The sequence below is a fragment of the Dendrobates tinctorius genome, unplaced genomic scaffold (assembly GCF_039654945.1).
Source record: "Dendrobates tinctorius isolate UK_male_01 unplaced genomic scaffold, ASM3965494v1 ptg000015l, whole genome shotgun sequence".
Classification (NCBI taxonomy): Eukaryota; Metazoa; Chordata; class Amphibia; order Anura; family Dendrobatidae; genus Dendrobates; species Dendrobates tinctorius.
In genome coordinates this window covers 45819493-45831857 of record NW_027361683.1, presented here as the reverse complement: position 1 = coordinate 45831857, position 12365 = coordinate 45819493, and the positions used below count along the sequence as shown (strand labels likewise).

The following is a 12365-nucleotide window of genomic DNA, read 5'->3' as shown; positions in this document are numbered from 1 at the left end:
CATCTGGCCAGTCGCAAATATCAACACGGAAGGAGGATGACATGAACAACGAGGTGGTCAATGATGAGACCACTGATCCGACCTGGGCCCTTGGCACGCATAGCCAGCACAGCAGCACAGAGGGTGAAGGTGGATAAGTAGCACCAACAAAGGCACTACTGGTTTGAGCAGAGTGCGAACTGTGTCAACTGTTGCCAAGAGCAATCCCTCTGTGCCCCAAGTCAAGGCAAGGGTGCGTTCAGCCACTGTCTGGAAATTTTTTTCCGATAGTCCTTCTAAACCAAATATTGTCATCTGTAGCATCTGCCATAGGAAGCTGAGCAGAGGCCAGGGCAAAGGCAACCAAAGCACAACCAGTATGCAGAAACACATGGCAGCCAAGCACTCTAGTCGGTGGACTGAACAATAGGGTACCAAATCAGTGTCTGCGACTGCGGGTCAAACCACTGCCATGTCGCCTGTGATACGTCCTTTCCAATCTGCTAGGCAGGAAGTAGGTGATCATCATACCTCTTGCTCACAAGCTGTGGTTGCACAGACACAGGCCACAACAAGCTCATACACTTGTTTGTCCCAGGAAAGCGTCCAATTGTCCGTGCCCCAGATGTATGAAAGGACACGTAAATACCAAGCCACACACCCACAAGCACAAGCACAAGCTGAACGTGCACATTGCCAAGTTGCTAGCCGTGGAGATGTTGCTGTTCAGGCTTGTGGGGACACAGTCTTTCTGTAATCTTTTGGCTGTGGCTGCCCCACGTTACTCGGTTCTATTTTTCCTGGTGTGCTGTCCCTGCATTACACCAGCACGTCTTATACAATTTAAAGCTGGCTCTCACCAACGCCGTAACCGGGAAGGTCCATCTTACAACAGACACGTGGGCAAGTACTTGTGGCCAGGGACAATACATCTCTGTCACGGCACACTGGCTCAACCTGGTGGAGGGTGGGAAAAAGTCTCAAACTGGACCATCAACACATATCCTACCCACGCCACGAATAGCGGGCCCATCCTCAATCAGGGTTTCTGCCTCATCACATATGTCCAGTCTCCCCTCTTCCTCCTCCTCCGCGTTGTCATCCTATGCTGAATTACCCTCCACATCACTCACAAGCTGAGAGCTGTGCAGCAGCACATCGGCAAAGCGGCAAAACGCTCTGCTGAAGCTGATCTGCTTAGGTGAAACACCACACACTGCAGCAGAGCTGTGGCAAGGAATAAAACAACGGACCGATCAGTGGCTCTCCCCACTGCAACTCCAACCTGGTCTGGTTGTCTGCAACAATGGGCGTAACCTGGTGGCGGCTTTAAATCTCGTGAAGCTGGTACACGTGCCATGCATGCCTCACGTGCTGAACCTAGTGGTACAGAAATTTATAAAAACATACCCTGACTTGCCGTACCTACTTGAGAAGGTGCGCCGTATTTGCACCCATTTCCGCTACTCCTCAATCACTGTTGCCAGTCTTGCAGCGCTTCAAAAGCAATTTAATTTGCCAAACCACAGACTCATTTGCGACATGCCAACACGGTGGAACTCAACATATCATATATTGGCAAGGGTAAGTGAGCAGCAGAGGGCACTTTCTGAATACCAGCTTAAACATACCCATAACACTGAGACTTACAACTGTCGAGTGGGTGTGGATCGCTGATATTTGTGAGGTGCTTGATAACTTTGAGTACTGCACCAAGCTTGTGAGCGGTGACCAGGCTATTATCAGCGTAACCATCCCTATGCTATGTCTGCTGAAAAAAATCACTGCAGAATCAAAAAATTGAATCTTTGCATGCCCAGCAGCTGGGTATGGAGCAAGATTTCACAATAGGTGATCCTACCTAGCCCAGCCAATATCATGAGGTAACATTGGGGGATGAAGATGATGATGAAAATGAGGAGGGAGAGGACTTCTTTTTCAGTGGTACTGAGGGGACACCTCATGCTACAGAGGGGAATCTCAACCCCAGCTTCATGTCTGTCCAGCATGGGTGGGCTGAAGAGGAGGAGGTGGAGGAGGAGAGTCAGTGTGAGGAGAGGATGAGAATTGTTCCTCCTTCCGGGGTCACAGAACATTTGCCTCTTTGCAGGTTGGCACACATGGCACACTTCATATTAGACTGTCTGTGCCAAGACCCTCGCGTAATCCACATTTTCAGTAGCAACCTGTACTGGTTGGCCACCTTTCTAGACCCATGGTACAAGGACAAATTTCCTTTGCTACTGTTGCAGTCACCAAGGGGTTTCACAATGGAATCCATCAAGAAGGCCGATGTCGATCTTTTGATGGCAACAGCACCCTCAGATACCACTGGTAGCAGAGATACCAGCTCTGTGCAACAGCATGCATTAATGGGGAGAGATACACCAAGCAGGTCCAAAAGAGGTTGTGGTAAAATGTCCACAAACTGAGATATCTTCAATAAACCGGCTCATCACCAAGACTAGTTGGAGCAGTAGCAATGTCAAGGAGGGAGAAGTGGAACAAGATGGTCAATGACTATCTAAGTGACCATACCTGCGTCCTTCCTGACGCTTCTGTACTGTTTAATTACAGGGTATCTGTGACGAACAGCCCACGGCCGTTCGTCCAAATACGGGGGCGACTAACGGGGGTCCCGCTGCCACCAAAACGTGACGGACAGCGGACCCTGTGTCACCACTATGTCACAGTCCCACCACTGACACGGGTGTATCAGCGGACGGAGGGACGAGACACAATGCCGGCACACGGCTATCACAGGCGCAGTGGGGCTTATCTTAGTTATCCCACCACTGGCACCATGTGACCAAAATATCCAGCAAGCTACTCTCGCTCTACAATTTGCCACAGGGGGGGTTTATTTTGGATGCCCCACCACTGCTATCAATCTTCCAAGTACTGCGGGGATTTATGTATATCCCACTTTCTCAGTTCCACTTTGGAACTCGCAGCTCTCCGGCGCCCCCCTTACCCTCAGGTCAGTCAGGGAACTGCACCTAGGATAATTAGTCGCCGGACGGACTGCCTGTTGTGAACCGGCAATTGGGCTTCTGCAGTAAGGGAATTATCAATGCTGTGGCCGCAGACCCTTATGGACTGCCAGCAAGCCGCAATAGCCGTACACAACGCTCTGCCACCAGTCACGGTTACTTAATTCACAGTGTTAAATTAAGAGGGTCCGTGGCAAACCCCTTGAATTAGTAGCGATTATCTATCTTAGAGCATGGAGACAGATCTAAATAATTATATCATTTATTTTCCGAAAGAGGACAGTGATTACAGATAAAAGTTGCTATAAAATTGAGACATAAAATATGTACAGTACAGGTATAAAATAAAAGTGGAGAAAACAAAGAGATTACACTCACAGTTCCATATTGTTCCTTAGGCAGACCATGCGGATTTAAGGGGGGTGGAGGCGGAGCTGCCCATCTCCGCTCATCTGGGGTCTTTCTAGCACGACAACTTGAGCTGTTCTGCTCTGGTTTTGTCCAGGAAATGCTTTATAGACTTGCTATGTGACATCACGGAGAGATGCATGCTGGGTTAATCCCACCTCTCCCTTTTGGATTTAGAATTACACTAGAAAACTTATACTAATCATAACTCCGTGGGGGCAGCCCGCACAGACACATATAGGGCATCATTGGTTGTGATTTGTTGAGTACAATAATTCAAGACCAAATATGCAGTAGTTCTGATACACCGTTTAGCTGGAACACATATCTCAGGTTCTGAAAGGATTAGGCTTCGCAAGAACCACGGCAGCGACGCTGTGACCGCCCGGATTACAAAAATATTATTTTTATATCTCTAGGGTATATGGTTTTCACAGGTCAGGCTCTTAAAGGTTTACTTCTGATTCCTGATTTCAAACAAAGAGTTTATTTCCCGCACTTTTTTTTTCTCTTTCAGCTGAGGCTGAGAGAAGCCAAATGGTGTGGCAGGAAGTTGATTTATAATCACCTGGGGGGGAAGGGAAGCTGCTGCAGGGTGCAATGTAACTGAGACACTGGCAGGCAGCTTCTTACAAAATGGAGGATTTTTTAGCACAGTGCAACAGAAAACATATCTTGCAGACATTGTACATCACAGTATCCAAGCTGCATAGTTGGCCCGACCTCTCCTTCTATGCCTTGAAGGAGCTGGCCTGCCCTGCTGCTAGTGTGATGTCAGAGCGTGTTTTCAGTGCCGCTGGGGCAATCATCACAGATACACGCACACGGTTGACAACAGAGAATGCAGACAGGCTGACTCTGATAAAATTTAACAAGGACTGGATTTCGCAACAGTATTTAAGCCCTCCAGATGACAGTATCCCAACCTAAAGTCACACTACACTTTTTTCTAAATTGGTGATCACATCCATTTCTTCCCATACAGCCCCTTTTCTTCTTCTTACACGTTTTCAAAACCTGCTTCTGACACATGTACCTCATGGTCAATAAGCAAAAAACAATGTTACGTTAATTAATATTTCCCATCGGAGGCACTTGTGAAGAGAGTGAGACCCTTCTTCCTTCATCAACTATGGTATCATGCCCCTTGGGCTAATTTTTGGAGACACTACGGCAATGCCTGGACACTGAGCATGGCCACCTCTATGCTAGTAGTCCTAGCTTCATCATAATTGTTTGGCCCTTCAGACCGGTCTTGCTTCCTTCATCAACTATGATACAGCCCCTTGGGCTAATTTTTGGAGACACTATTGCTATGCCTGGACACTGGGCACAGCCACCTCTATGCTAGTAGTCCTTGCTTTATCATAATTGTTTGGCCCTTCAGACCTGCCTTGCTTCCTTCATCAACCATGATACAGCCCCTAGGGCTAATGTTTTGAAGACAGTATATCTATGCCTACACATTGGGCAGTGGCACAACAAGGATAGTAGTCCAAGCTTTATAATTGTGAATCCCTTATGATGATGATGATGATGGGTGGCTTCTTCCTGCGTTAACCATAACAAAACACTTAGCTGTCAGAAGATCGCCTCCATCATAAGTCACTCTTACGGCACTTCTGATATATCACTGGCACTGCGTAAGTGGCGTACGAGTCCTGCTCTTCTGGCAAAAAAACACAGGACTTCAAATAGTGTTTGTACATTCTAGTGAAACAGTGGTGTAAAAACAATCATGCAGCCCCTGACCAGGTGCCCCCATGTTATATACATTTGTTTACAGCATACATTTTTTAACATTTACACAATTTTTAGCCTCTTCCTCAGCCCCCAGACCGCTTTGTAGGGTCCAGCAGACAATTACTCGCATTTTCCATTGACTTTTATTGGACTCGCTATTCTTACCGAATACCTGAGTATTAGGATATACTCGGTACGAATATAGCTAGTCTGAATACTTCAGTACTCGCTCATCCCTAGTTATCGGACACCATGTCACATTTGGAGATCCTCTGTGTGCCTAAACAGTGAAAACCCCCTACACGTGACACCATTTTGGAAACTAGACCCCTTAAGGAACTTATCTAGATGTGTAGTGAGTACTTTGAACCCCCAAGTGCTTCACAAAAGTTTATAACGCAGAGCAGTGAAAATAAAAAAATCATTTTTTTTTCCTCAAAAATGATATTTTAGCATGCTATTTTTTATTTTCACATGGCTAACAGGAGAAATTGGACCACAAAAGTTGTTGTCCAGTTTGTCCTGAGTACACTGGTACCCCATATGTGGGGGGGGGACCACTGTTTGGGCGCACGGCAGGGCTCAGAAGGGAAGGAGCGCCATTTGACTTTTTGAAATGAAAATTAGCTCCAATCACTAGCGGACACCATGTCATGTTTGGAGAGCCCTTGTGTGTCTAAACTTTGGAGCTCCCCCACTAATGACCCCATTTTGGAAACTAGACCCCCTAAGAAACTTATCTAGATGCATAGTGAGCACTTTGAACGCCCAGGTGCTTCACAGAAGTTTATAACGCAAAGCTGTGAAAATAAAAAATCTTTTTTTTCCCTCAAAAAAATGATTTTTAGCTCGCAATTTTTTATTTTCACAAGGGTAACAGGAGAAATGGACCCCAAAAGTTGTTGTCCAGTTTGTCCTGAGTATGCTCATACCCCATGTGGGGGGTGAACCATTGTTTGGGCACACGTCATGGCTCAGAATGGAAGTAGTGACGTTTTGAAATGCAGACTTTGATGGAATGGTCTGCGGTCATCGTTACGTTTGCAGAGCCCCTGATGTGCCTAAACAGTGGAAACTCCCTACAAGTGACACCATTTTGGAAACTAGACCTTCCAAGGAATTTATCTAGATGTCCGGTGAGCACTTTGAACCCCCAAGTGCTTCACATAAGTTTATAACGCAGAGACGTGAAAATAAAAAAATCATTTTTTTTCCACAAAAATAATTTTTTAGCCCCCAATTTTTTTATTTTCCCAAGGGTAACAGGAGAAATTAGACCCCAAAAGCTGTTGTGCAATTTTTCCTGAGTACGCTGATACCCCATATGTTGGAGTAAACCACTGTTTGGGCACATGTCGGGGCTTGGAAGGGAGGGAGCACGGTTTGACTTTTTGAACGCAAAATTGGCTGGAATCAATGGTGGCACCATGTCGCGTTTGGAGACCCCCTGATTTGCCTAAACAGTGGAAACCCCTCAATTCTAGCTCCAACCCTAGCCCCAACACACCCTAACCATATCCCTAACCCTAATCCCAACCCTAACCATAACCCTAACCCCAACACACCCTTAACCCTAATCCCAACCCTAACCATAACCCTAACCACAAGCCTAACCCTAATCGCAACCCTAACCTCAACACACTCCTAACCTTAATCTTAACCCTAATTCCAACCCTAACCCTAATTCCAACCCTAATTCCAACCCTAACCCTAATTCTAACCCTAACCCTAATTCCAACTCTAACTCTAATTCCACTCTAACCCTAACCGCAACCCTAACCCTAATTTCACCCTAACCCTAACCCTAATTTTAATTTATTTTGATCACTGTGAGAGTTTTTCACAGTGATCAAAATGAATGAATGGAATCTGCTGCCAACAGATTCGAGCCGGAGCACTGCGCATGCGCCCGCCATTTTCCAAGATGGCAGCGCCCATAATCCGGGACCGTGGGACACCGGGAGCGACAGCGGCACTCGGAAGGTACCGAGGGGGTTAGGGGGATCGGAAGCTGGGGGGAGCGGAGGGAAGGCAGGGGAGCAGATGATGACAGCGGCGGAAGATCGCCGCTGTCATTCAGTGGCGAGGGGCCAATCGGCCCCGTTAGATGGTGTGGGGGGTTCAGATCGGTGTCTCCAGCCTTGTCCGATGCTACTGCAGCAGCGGCCATGGCTGGTTTGTAATATTTCATCAAATTTCATTGATGAAATGTTACTATCGCTCTGATTGGCTGTTTCACTTTTAACAGCCAATCAGAGCGATTGTAGCCAAGTGAAGGTGAAGTCACGCCCCCTGTGGTGAAATACCAAGCCCCCTGTGTCTGCGGGTCAGGTGACCTTTCACTGACCCCGGTCACCCAACCCGCAGGGGGCTTTAAAGTCATGACACAGCATATGCGTCATGGGTCGGATTGGCACCGACTTTCATGACACATACGCTGTGTCACAGGTTGGTAAGGGGTATAATTTTAAAAAACGGCGTGGGGTTCCCCCCACTTTTGACAACCAACCTGACTAAAGCTCACATCTGTGGGCTGATATTCTCAGGCTGGTAAGGGGCCTTTGATCTTGGTTCCTCACTGCCTAAAAACAGCTGCCTGCAGATGCCCAGCATAGGCGCATATATTAGGTGTGCCTATTCTGGAGCTTTGCCCGGTTCTTCCCACTTGCCCTGTAGCGGTGGCAAATGGGGTAATAAGGGATTAATGTTACCTTGCTATTGTAAGGTGACATTAAGACTGGCTTAGTAATGGAGAGGTGTCAATAAGACACCTATCCATTACTAATCCTAGAGTTATTCAAGGGTAAAATAAACACACAATAAGAACAAAGTATTTTAATGAAAGAATACACCACACACAGTGTTTAAGCATTGCACACAGAGGACAGTATACAATATCTCCGTGTGCATGTGTTCAGCACGTTTTGTCGTGTTTTGCACATGGACACACGGTCCATGAAAACACGCTGACATATGCATAGACCCATTCATTTGAATGGATCTACGTGTTTCAGTGTCTCCGATACATGAGTAAACTGTCACTACACGTTCCGGAGCCACTGACGTGTGAAACCAGCCTTAAGCTGGGTTTCCATTTGGTACCTGGAGACTCTCTGCCACAAATCACACTAGGTAGGTTTTAACATTAGAGAGTGTAGTTACTGTTCCAAATGGGTACACCTTGCCGTGATGGGACAGCTTTATACTTTTTTTTATCAAAACAGTGTTTACTAAGTACCCTATGTTAATTATTTAATGCACTTGCCTTTTTACTTATTTATTTTTCTGATGAAGGAGCCTTCTGAGCCAATAAAGGTTAGCCAATAAAGGTATCACTCATTGAATACTTTTCTCAATTTTTTGGGGGGACATACATTTTTACATCTATTATTTTGTATTGTACATCATAAAAAATTGTTTGTAGCATCAGCAGGCACAGAAGACACCACAGACTGCAATAACGCGAGATCAATGCATGAAACTATGTACTGTGCGAGTGGGGGCATCTTCTTCCCAATCAAGCTGGACTTCGCAGATGGGTCATCCAGAACTGAATCGCCGCTTTACCCGGTATGGTGTTTTCTCCCGTCGATAGTCAAGTTTATCTCAAAGGCGCTTATCTCGTACCAATACCCAGTCTCCGTCCTGTAGAGCTGTCCCTCATAGAAGAGTTTTCTCAGAACGCTCCAACTTCTGAAACCAGATTTCCCTGATGAAGGAACACTCATCTGAAACGTGCGTAGGGGTGCAGATAGGTCCTCTGTTGTCAGACTTTGACTATCTTTATTGCAGGTAAATTTATCGGTTTTCCTATATAACTATGATTCATTTTTTGCCCTCATGAGTGCGTTGCGCACATTTCACTTATCCGTGTGGGCATGTATGCCCCGTTTACTAGAGGTCATGAATGTATTGTTTCAGGATATTTTTTGCCAGTGTCTGACTCCTATGTGTACCTTGTCTGCCTTTTGTATATGTGAGAGTTGTCCAAGACCTATGTAATGTGTGCTTATATTTTTCTACCTGTCTCCATATCCTAATAAAGTTTTGTAATTTGTCTATTATTGTTTGTGTTGGTTCTCCTTCCCCCCTCTGTACCAGGCAATGTAGTGCTTGCAGCCGATGGCAATATTCTTGTACCCAGGTTGTTAGGTGTTGAGTTTCCCCCACTGCACAGGGGGAATCTCAAGCCATGTCCTCTGTCGTCTCCCATTCTTCTGCCGCCGCAGAGATTCCTGCTCAGCAGAGGCGTCAGTCCCAGCGTCTTGCCCAGGCTAATGCTAGGTGTCTGGTTGCTCCTTCAGGCTCAGCTACAACATCATGCTTGAGTGAGCAGCGAGCAGACGCTCCTGAAACTAAATCCTGTCTTTCTCCTACTGAGCATGCCTGTGGGACGACATCTCATTGAAGGTTGGAGGTCACATGCGCAGGTCCTGTTGCTGCTCCGATTGGACCACTTGGAAGGTCCCACATCACAGCACCTTAATTAGCTCCATACTGTGCCATTCTGCTCTAGGCACTTCAGTACCTCATAAAGTGGCTGCATCCTCCAGTGCGGCGCCGTGCGCAAGTCTAGCGCTTTCCATCCTAGTCAGGGAGGTTAGTGGCGTCTGCCAGAGCGGTGCTGTGTACACGTAGTGCGCTTTATCTCTTTATTTGTCTCTTCCTGGCACTACTATTGCGGAGCTCTGTGAGCATAAACAGGCTACGGCATTTATATTTGGCGGTCGTGCAGCTCTGTGAGGTAACAGAGTCCACCTTTGTACACACTGGGTGAAGGTAACCCCGTGTGTTCCTCTATTATACCACCACATAACGTCCGCCATTAGCGAGCAGCAGTTAACATCTCTGCACGGTGGACCCCGGGCTGCGAACGCACCTAAATACCATCTTTATTATGTGGTGCGTTCTGCCAGCCCCTAACACAGGTGGACACCCCCGACCATGGGTAGTCCTCATCTGGGTCCAGCTCCAGCTGTGTGATCTCTTTGCCTGGTCTGTCGAAGAGCAGGATGTAAGGGGTGTGCACGGTTGTTGTATACCCACACCAGTTCTGCTACGAATTCAGTCCAGCACATCTTACAATCTTCCTCCAGCGTTCTCAACATCTGAATGAGAGTCCGGTTGAATTGTTCACACGCTCCATTACCCTGTGGATGATAGGGCGTCATTCAAGACTTCCCAATTTATCCTCATTGGACAGCCGTACATCTGGATAAAGTTTTTACAGATGGCATAGGCCGCGGACTCCGCAGTTTGGTCTCGGGTAGGAGTCACAACGGCAAATTTGGTGAAATGATCCACCATTACCAAGCAGTAGAGTTGAGCGACTTTTGGTTTTTTAGGGTCGCGTTTCGTTTCGTGAAACCCGACTTTTCCAAAAGTCGGGTCGAGCAAGATCGTCCGATTATAGGGAAAAGTCGGGGTCATCCCGAAACACGAAACCCAATGTAAGTCAATGGGGAATAAAAGTCGGCAGTGAGAGGAGGACAGGAAACACACCTACAGTGCCCATTTGAATGCCAAAAGCATCAATTCTTCTTACTTAAGCTTGTCAACCTTAATTAACTTCATAATACAAGTTACGCACTGAAAAATGGGGGTTATTTGGCTAAAGTTGTGGGGGGGGAGGGCTGGCTGCAGGTTTTCATGTGCCCTGGGCGAAAGAGCGCCCCTTTAACACATACCACAACTCATCATGCTCCGATACGGCAGAGAAATAGCGGTATAGTACAATGAAAAATACCTCACTTTTTACATCTCATGACGAGGCCCATCTATTTCTCCATACAGAATCATTGGTCCCATATAATGTTTGAAACAGTATATGATGAGCTCCACATAATGCTACAGTATATGTTGGTCCCCATGGATGAAGCTCCACTGTCTTATGGGCCCAAATAATGCTCCAAACATAATGGGCCCCATTGCTAATGCTCTAGTGTATAATGGGCCCTGTAAATGCTGCTCCAGTGTCTGATGTCCACCTTTGGAATGTTCCAGTGTATGGTGGGCCCCATCTATCATTCTCCAGAGTATAGTGCTCCCCAAAAATTGCTGTCCCAACATTGAAAACAATCAAATAAGTCTCCTCGCTAGGGAATCCCTGTACTAGTCTAGACGCCTCGTCGTCCCCATCTTCCATCTCACTGCACAGTATTTCAACTTTACAAGTGCTGTGATCCTGGGCAAGCAGGGGGGGCCCACTCGTTGGCGACGGCACTGGCACAGGGCCCCTGATAGTACGGTGGTGTGTCTGATGGCGGGTGGGCCGAACCTGCACTTTCATCTGCAGCTTCCTCTTTGTCACCGTGTAAGATGGAACTGTATATGGGAAGGGTAACCTGAGTTTCATCAGGGTCAGATTCAGGCCGGGTAGCGTGCGAGGGGAATGTAGTGGTCTGGGTCAATGTACCAGCAGATTCATCGAGCAGTGGCTGGGCATCAGTGCACTTGTGTCGCCCCCAGGAGTACGGTCGCCACAGTGGCATTACCTTCTTCCTAGGGAGTGTGATGTCATGCTTGGGAGCAACGAAGGATCTCTCTAGCAGGTTAACTGATTGGGCGGCGTTATTCCCACGAGTCATGACCCTCCAAACAGCGTTCATGAAGGCAAAGTGTTTGTTTTACGTGGGCAGTATGGTTGCAAAGCTGAACCTTAAAGGAATGTCCAGAAGGGCACCACCAGGAATGGAGCCTACGGTTAAATTCGACTCCACCTGGGAAACCTCAACCATGCCAGCTACAGAACAGATGCACACATTGCAAGCTTAATTCCGTTAACGAACGAGACTCCGTCATGCCCCGCGGTCCGAGTCCGGCTTACTAGAGGGACACGTGAGGCTCTGGCACATGAGATTGGCCAATAACTGGTGTGTCATGCCCTTACATGTCCGTGGCTGCATGTGCGCTACACTGAAAAGGCCAGCGTTTGTCGCTTACAGGTGCAGATAACCCGCTGAACAACGTTAGTGATGGGGATCACTGATTACAATTATTACCCACGAACAATGATTTCCCAGTAAGTGCAGGTCAACCGCAGTTCCGGAATTAGGCCTAACCGTCATTCCTGGAAAAATGAAAAACTTACGTGTGCAAACCACAGGTGCTGTAGCTTGCTTAACAGCTCGCCAGCCGTTCTCACGCCCAGTATGGATTACACGTGATTGCACAAAGGTGAGAAAGGGTACCGTATCCCCGGATAACATGTATGGATAGCGTACACATTCAAAATATATGTCT

The 12365-nt window shown here is 47.1% G+C and overlaps 1 protein-coding gene across 1 annotated transcript in view; it reads left to right on the top strand.

Annotated features, from left to right (window-relative positions):
* The window catches only part of CLPS (colipase), an 85512-nt gene that overhangs the window by 48956 nt on the left and 24191 nt on the right, over nucleotides 1–12365 (top strand). The window lies entirely within an intron of this gene.